The following is an 8,551-nucleotide window of genomic DNA, read 5'->3' as shown; positions in this document are numbered from 1 at the left end:
GCGCGCCGCCTGCCCAACGCGGCCGGACCTCGCCGCCGCCCCACGCCGCGGTCGCCGCCTCCACCGCCCTCTCCGGCCTCCCTCGTCGTCTCCAGCCACCGCCCCAACTCTCTCCGGTGAATAGTTCCGGCGAGCCTCGAAGTCCGCGCCCGGCCGATCTAGATCTGGGAATTGTCTCGGGTTGACTTTTTGCCCGAAACCCTAGTTATTTTGCCATGTTCATCGCATCGTAACTTTGCATCCGTAGGTCCGATTTGTGCGCATAGCATATCAATATGTTCATGTCAGAGTGTACATCATTTCATCTCATTGCATCATTTTCATTTGAGTTAATCTTGATGCCCGAAATGCTGTTAGAAGGGTGCTATTTGAGATAATTGTCAGATCTGCTGCTCCAATTAGATATTTGTCATTTGTGCCATGATTATTGTGTGCATGATATGCCCATGAGCTCTACATGTGTTTTGTTATATGTTTTGCCATCTATCTAGAGGTGCAACCCATGTATTTTTGTGATGTGTGTGGTGACTAGCACAAGCTTGCAAAGTGGAGCATTCGTTAATGCTGATTTCAGGGACTTAGCATTTCCACTAAGTCATTGATCTGTTTATCTCATTATGCCATATGTTCATGTTGTTTCCTAGTGATCCGTGCCTCTTTTGAGGATGATCAGTAATGATGTTTTGTTAATCTTGTAGTGCTCTATCCATCCATGTCTTTGTTTGCAATTATGGAGCACCCTATCTTGAGTCAATCGAACTCTACTTTTGCTATTCCGTGAATCTGGGCAGATTGTCTACTTGTTAGCAATTTTGCCGAGGATGTTGTAGTTGATCCGTGCATGCTATGTTATTGTTCTTGCCATGTCTAGCTTGAATTTTGTGTATTCTTGATGGATGCATGCTTATATTGTCATGACTTGCTCTGTAGTGAGTGCATCGAGCTCGTAAACATGCCTACTTGATATCTGATTTTGCATGCTCCAGTTTTCACTAAGTCTGTGATCTGATTATGTTTTTGCCATGTTCACATGCTTGCAAATGTATTTTCCGATCCCTTTTGGCTCAAGGTCACTAAGGGACTTTTGTTAAACTCTTTGAGTAGCTCCATGCCATGCTTTACTTTGCCATGTTCAGGTCCTGTAGCATATAGTTTTCATGCTCCAAAGAGTGCTATCTGATCTGAAATTCCAGACAAGTGTTAATTTCACTAAGTTTGAGATCTGTTTGCCAAATGCATTTTTGCCATGCTTGTTTGAACCTGTTAATGGATGAATTGGCCGTAGCTCAGTGTTTGTCTTTTGTTAAGCATCATGAATGGATCCCTGCCATGTATTTTGTTGCCATGTTTGAGTGCTGTAGCATGTTCATCTTGTTGCATTTAGATGGTTACTTGCTGTATATCGCAGACCGGTGTCATATTTGAATCGCTTGCCATTTCCAAACCGTAACTCCGATTCCGGTGATATTTATATCGTTTTCAAGCAATTTCATCTCATCTTTCTAGTGGCACACTTGGTTTTCCAAGTTGAGGCCAGTTTCATTCGTTCCTTATCAAATCTTGCGTATGCATCACATATCGCATCCCGCATAGCATACCATGTTTGCATCATGTTGTTTGAGTTTGCACGTGGTTGATTGTGTCCTTATTGATTGTTTGTCTTGTTTGGGTAGAGCCGAGAGACGAGTTCGCTAATGAGGAGCCCATTGAGTTTGCTTTCGAGGATCCAGTCAACTCTGACAACTTTGCAGGCAAGATGATCATACCCTCGAAATCACTTCTATCTTTGCTTGCTAGATGCTCGCTCTTTTGCTATGCCTATGCTACGATGCCTACCACTTGCTTATCTTGCCTCCCAAATTGCCATGTCAAACCTCTAACCCACCATGTCCTAGCAAACCGTTGATTGGCTATGTTACCGCTTTGCTTAGCCCCTCTTATAGCGTTGCTAGTTGCAGGTGAAGATTGGAGACCGTTCCTTGTTGGAACATTATTTACTTGTTGGGATATCATTATATTGCCATGTTATCTTGATGCATCTATATACTTGGTAAAGGGTGGAAGGCTCGGCCTCTCGCCTGGTGTTTTGTTCCACTCTTGCCGCCCTAGTTTCCGTCATATTGGTGTTATGTTCCCGGATTTTGCATTCCTTACGCGGTTGGGTTATAATGGGAACCCCTTGATAGTTCGCCTTGATTTAAAGCTTTTCCAGCAATGCCCAACCTTGGTCTTACCATTTTCCACCTAGCCTCTTTTTCCCTTGGGTTTCCGGAGCCCGAGGGTCATCTTATTTAAACCCCCCGGGCCAGTGCTCCTCTGAGTGTTGGTCCAACTCGTCAGCCGCCGGTGGCTACCAGGGGCAACTCTGGGCTGGCCTACCGGAAGTTTGGACAATCTGAGTGTGCCCTGAGAACGAGATATGTGCAGCTCCTATCGGGATTTGTCGGCACATTAGGGCGGTGTTGCTGGATTTGTTTTAACTTGTCGAAGTGTCTTGTAGAACCAGGATACCGAGTCTGATCGGAATGTCTCGGGAGGAGGTCTATTCCTTCGTTGACCGTGAGAGCTTGTCATGGGCTAAGTTGGGACTCCCCTGCAGGGATTTGAACTTTCGAAAGCCGTGCCCGCAGTTATGGGCAGATGGGAATTTGTTAATGTCCGGTTGTAGATAACTTGAACCTTAATTTAATTAAAATGAATCAACTGTGTGAGTTACCGCGAGGGTCTCTTCTCGGCGGAGTCCGGGAAGTGAACACGGTGTTGGAGTAATGCTTGCCGCAGGTTGCTCTCTAGTCATTCGTTCACGCTTTGCCTTCTCTTCTCGCTCTCTTTTGTGAACAGGTTAGCCACCATATATGCTAGTCGCTTGCTGCAGCTCCACATATTTACCTTGCCTTACCTATAAGCTTAAATAGTCTTGATCGCGAGGGTGCGAGATTGCTGAGTCCCTGTGGCTCACAGATTACATCCAAAACAGATGCAGTGCCTGATGATTCCGTTCCAGATGACGCGCTTGAGCTCAAGTGGGAGTTCGACGAGGACTCACGCCGTTACTATGTTTCTTTCCCCGATGATCAGTAGTGGTGCCCAGTTGGGGCGATCGGGACCGTGTCGCATGTTGGGTTGATCTTTTATTTTGGCGCCGTAGTCGGGCCATGAGTGTTTGGATGATGTAATGCTATTTATGTACTTCGATTGACGTGGCGAGTGTAAGCCAAGTATGTATCTCCCCTTTTATTATCTATATATTACATGGGATGTTGTGAAGATTGCCTAACTTGCGACACCGCTTTCAATGCGGTTATGCCTCTAAGTCGTGCCTCGACACGTGGGAGATATAGCCGCATCGAGGGCGTTACACACACTTAGCCCACAAAGCCTTCTGGGGCTGGTGGCCCCACCCGGTGGACCCCCGGGACCCTCCCGGTGGTCCCGGTACGTTACCGATAGCACCCGAAACTTTTCCGTTGACCAAAACGGGACTTCCCATATATAAATCTTTACCTCCGAACCATTCCGGAACTCCTCGTGACATCCGGGATCTCATCCGGGACTCCGAAAAACATTCGGTAACCACGTACATACTTTCCCTATAACCCTAGCGTCATCGAATCTTAAGTGTGTAGACCCTACGGGTTTGGGAATCATGTAGACATGACCGAGACAACTCTCCGGCCAATAACCAACATCGGGATCTGGATACCCATGTTGGCTCCCACATGTTCCACAATGATCTCATCGGATGAACCACGATGTCAAGGATTCAATCAATCCTGTATACAATTCCCTTTGTCTACCGGTATAGTACTTGCCCGAGATTCGATCGTCGGTATCCCGATACCTTGTTCAATCTCGTTACCGGCAAGTCTCTTTACTCGTTACGTAACACATCATCCCGTGATCAACTCCTTGGTCACATTGTGCACATTATAATGATGTCCTACCGAGTGGGCCCAGAGATACCTCTCCGTTTACACCGAGTGACAAATCCTAGTCTCGATCCGTGCCAACCCAACAGACACTTTCGGAGATACCCGCAGTGCACCTTTATAGCCACCCAGTTACGTTGTGACGTTTGGTACACCCAAAGCATTCCTACGGTATCCGGGAGTTGCACAATCTCATGGTCTAAGGAAATGATACCTGACATTAGAAAAGCTTTAGCATACGAACTACACGATCTTGTGCTAGGCTTAGGATTGGGTCTTGTCCATCACATCATTCTCCTAATGATGTGATCCCGTTATCAATGACATCCAATGTCCATGGTCAGGAAACCATGACCATCTATTGATCAACGAGCTAGTCAACTAGAGGCTTACTAGGGACATGTTGTGGTCTATGTATTCACACATGTATCACGGTTTCTGGTTAATACAATTATAGCATGAACAATAGACAATTATCATGAACAAGGAAATACAATAATAACCATTTTATTATTGCCTCTAGGGCATATTATTAATTAATCCCTCCACATCATCATGATGTGGTTCTTTTGTCTTGCCCTCAAAATGGACTAAACAAATCCGACAAAAATCATAAAGTGACATCTCCTTGTGCTCATCATATAAATGAAACTCCACCGTGGGTGGTGAGTTCCTAGAATGAAAATGAAAGTTTTGCACAAAGGTATTTGTGAGTAAGAGATACTGATCGCACTGGTCGTGGAGAAAAGCGGTGAGGCCTGCATTGTGAGCCAATTCATGAAAATCTTCATAGATACCGGCTGCTCTCAAGAAATCTTCAGAAGGCCTTTCACACGCCCGAATCTCCGCGGTGCGCGGCAAATTATACTTAGGCTTGGGTACCATTTCCTTCAAGCTTTGGCTCGATGAGCCCCTCAAGAATCTCCTCATTATATTCTGAAAAATTCTGAAATTTTTAGTAACTTCAAAATAAAAGTAACCAAACTCAATAAAACTGATAGCAACAACTCCTACAAGTGCCTAGAGCCTATATCAAGCATTAGAACTACTTGGAACCATATAAATTTGACATGCAAGCTCAAGAACATGGTCACCTATGCAGCACAAATTTGCAATGAATAAAGCACTAGAACAAAAACTAATTGGACCAATGGAGGAGTCACATACCAAGGAACAATCTCCCCAAGCAGTTTTGCAAGAGGTGCTTTGAGCAAGGAGATCGAAAATCACAGCAAAAGTGGCTGGAACTCGTTCTTGAGTTGGTTTTTCGAGTTTGTGTGAGATAGAGGAAGAAGATGGGTGATGGGATAAGTGGAGGAGGGCCACCATGGGCCCACGAGGCAGGGGGCGCGCCTATAGGGGGGCGCCCACCACCCTCGTGGCCAGGTGGCAGCTCCTCCCGCGGTAATTTTTGCACAGTAAATCCTCAAATATTCCCGAAAAAATCATATTAAATTGGCATGTCATTCTGAGGACTTTTATTTTCGGGTTATTTTTATATTGCACAGATAATCAGATAACAGACAGAAAAATACTATTTTTACTTTATTTAATATAAATAACAGAAAATATAGAGTGGGTACAGAAGTTTGTGTTTCTAGTTTCATCCATCTCATGGTCATCAAAACGAATCCACTAACAAGGTTGATCAAGTCTTGTTAACAAACTCATTCCGATAATCATGGAACCGGAGAAATTTCGAATAACACTAAGTTACCTCAACGGGGATATGCACATCCCCTATAATAAGTATATCATATTTCTTCTTGACAGTAGGAAGAGGAAATTCAAAACCTCCAAATATAATCGATGGGATTTTTCCGATAGAATTGATACTATGAACTTGAGGTTGTTTCCTCGGAAAGTGTACCGTATGCTCATTACCATTAACATGAAAAGTGACATTGCCTTTGTTGCAATCAATAACAGCCCCTGTAGTATTAAGAAAAGGTCTTCCAAGAATAATAGACATACTATCATCCTCGGGAATATTAAGTATAACAAAGTCCGTTAAAATAGTAACGTTTGCAACCACAACAGGCACATCCTCACAAATACCGACAGGTATAGCAGTTGATTTATCAGCCATTTGCAAGGATATTTCGGTAGGTGTCAGCTTATTCAAGTCAAGTCTACGATGTAAAGAGAGAGGCATAACACTCACACCAGCTCCAAGATCGCATAAAGCAGTTTTAATATAATTTCTTTTAATGGAGCAAGGTATAGTAGGTACTCCGGGATCTCCGAGTTTCTTTGGTATTCCACCCTTAAAAGTATAATTAGCAAGCATGGTGGAAATCTCAGCTTCCGGTATCTTTCTTTTATTTGTAATGATATCCTTCATATATTTAGCATAAGGATTTGTTTCAAGCACATCAGTTAGTCGCATACGCAAAAGGATAGGTCTAATCATTTCAGCAAAGCGCTCAAAATCCTCATCATCCTTTTTCTTGGACGGTTTTGGAGGAAAGGGCATGGGTTTCTGAACCCAAGGTTCCCTTTCTTTACCATGTTTCCTAGCAACAAAGTCCCTTTTATCATAACGTTGATTCTTTGATTGTGGGTTATCAAGATCAACAACAGGTTCAATTTCTACATCATTGTCATTACTAGGTTGAGCATCATCATGAACATCATTATTAACATTTTTATTAGGTTCATGTTCATTACCAGATTGTGTTTCAGCATCAGACATAGAAATATCATTTGGATTATCAGGTGGTTCAGCAATAGGTTCACTAGAAGTTTGCACAGTTCTATCATTTTTCTTTTTCTTATTTTTAGAAGAACTAGGAACATCAATATTATTTCTCTGAGAATCTTGCTCGATGATCTTAGGGTGGCCTTCAGGATACAAAGGTTCCTGAGTCATTCTACCAGTTCTAGTAGCCACTCTAACAGCATAATCATTTTTCTTACTATTAATTTCATCAAGCACTTCTTTTTGAGCTTTAAGTACTTGTTCTACTTGCGTCGTAACCATAGAAGCATGTTTGCTAACAAGTTTAAGTTCACCTTTAATATCAGCCATGTAATCATCCAAGCGTCTAATCATATAAGCATTTTCTTTTAATTGTCTACCAAAATAAGCATTGAAGTCGTCTTGCTTATACATAAAGTTATCAAACTCATCCAAGCACTGACTAGCAATTTTAGTAGGAGGAACTTCAGCTTTATCATATCTATAGAGAGAATTTACCTTTACTACCTGTGTCGGGATATCAGGATCAGGTGGTTCTTCAACAAATAAATAATTGAGATCATAAGTTTCTTCAACAGGCAGTATATTAAGACCATGTATTTCTTCAATAGGAGGTAAATTCTTGACGTCTTCAGCTTTAATACCTTTTTCTTTCATAGATTTCTTTGCCTCTTGCATATCTTCGGGACTGAGAAATAGAACACCTCTCTTCTTCGGAGTTGGTTTAGGAATAGGCTCAGTAATTGGAGCAGGAGCTGGCTCATGAGGTGCCCAATTATTTTCATTTGTCAACATATTATTCAATAGAATTTCAGCTTCATCCGGTGTTCTTTCCCTGAAAAGAGAACGAGCCCAACTATCCAGGTAATCTCTGGAAGCATCGGTTAGTCCATTGTAAAAGATATCAAGTATTTCAGGTTTCTTAAGAGGATGATCAGGCAAAGCATTAAGTAACTTGAGAAGCCTCCCCCAAGCTTGTGGGAGACTCTCTTCTTTAATTTGCACAAAGTTGTATATTTCCCTCAAAGCAGCTTGTTTCTTATGAGCAGGGAAATATTTAGCAGAGAAGTAATAAATCATATCCCGGGGACTACGCACACAACCAGGATCAAGAGAATTAAACCATATCTTAGCATCACCCTTTAATGAGAACGGAAATATTTTGAGTATATAAAAGTAACGCGATCTCTCATCATTAGTAAACAGGGCAGCTATATTATCTAACTTAGTAAGATGTGCCACAACAGTTTCAGATTCATAGCCATAAAACGGATCAGATTCAACCAATGTAATTATATCAGGATCAACAGAGAATTCATAATCCTTATCAGGAACACATATAGGTGAAGTAGCAAAAGCAGGGTCGGGTTTCATTCTATCTCTAAGTGATTCTTTGTTCCATTTAATTAATAACCTCTTAAGCTCATATCTATCTCTGCAAGCAAAAATAGCGGCAGAAGATTCCTTATCAAAAAGATAACCTTCATGGATAACATGCATATTTTCATCATCACTATCATCATCGTATTCAGATTCAATAATTTCTTTTTCTCTAGCCCTAGCAATTTGTTCATCAAGAAATTCACCAAGGGGCACAGTAGTATCAGACATAGAAGCAGTTTCATCATAAGTATCATGCATAGCAGAAGTGGCATCATCAATAACATGCGACGTATCAGAACGAATAGCAGAAGTAGGTGTAGGTGTCGCTAGCTTACTCATAACAGAAGGTGAATCAAGTGCAGAGCTAGATGGCAGTTCCTTACCTCCCCTCATAGTTGAGGGATAGATCTTGGTTTTTGGATCTCTCAAGTTCTTCATAATGATAAGCAAATATAAATCCCAAGTGACTCAAAGAATAGAGCTATGCTCCCCGGCAACGGCGCTAGAAATTAGTCTTGATAACCCACAAGTACAGGGG

This window comes from Triticum dicoccoides, chromosome 5A (assembly GCF_002162155.2).
Source record: "Triticum dicoccoides isolate Atlit2015 ecotype Zavitan chromosome 5A, WEW_v2.0, whole genome shotgun sequence".
Classification (NCBI taxonomy): Eukaryota; Viridiplantae; Streptophyta; class Magnoliopsida; order Poales; family Poaceae; genus Triticum; species Triticum dicoccoides.
Note: the sequence above shows the minus strand (reverse complement) of the source record.